This window comes from Lipotes vexillifer, unplaced genomic scaffold (assembly GCF_000442215.2).
Source record: "Lipotes vexillifer unplaced genomic scaffold, Lipotes_vexillifer_v1.1 scaffold971, whole genome shotgun sequence".
Taxonomy (NCBI): Eukaryota; Metazoa; Chordata; class Mammalia; order Artiodactyla; family Lipotidae; genus Lipotes; species Lipotes vexillifer.
In genome coordinates, this window is record NW_006793884.1 from 750362 (window position 1) to 750578 (window position 217).

Below are 217 nucleotides of genomic sequence, written 5' to 3' on the forward strand. Positions count from 1 at the left end.
TTCTGCTGAAAGGAGGTGACGAATATTCCTTAGAATCTTTAGTCAGTCCTTTTTTATCTACAACTATCTGAATCCGATGAAACCTCTTAGCACTTTGTTGTCTAATTCGTAATTGAACTTGGGGTTTTGGTTCCAGTTCCCAATACATATACTAAATTCCTGTACTATTTATTTGGACAAAATTACACAAACTGTTTGACCCTTCTGCAGCTACAGT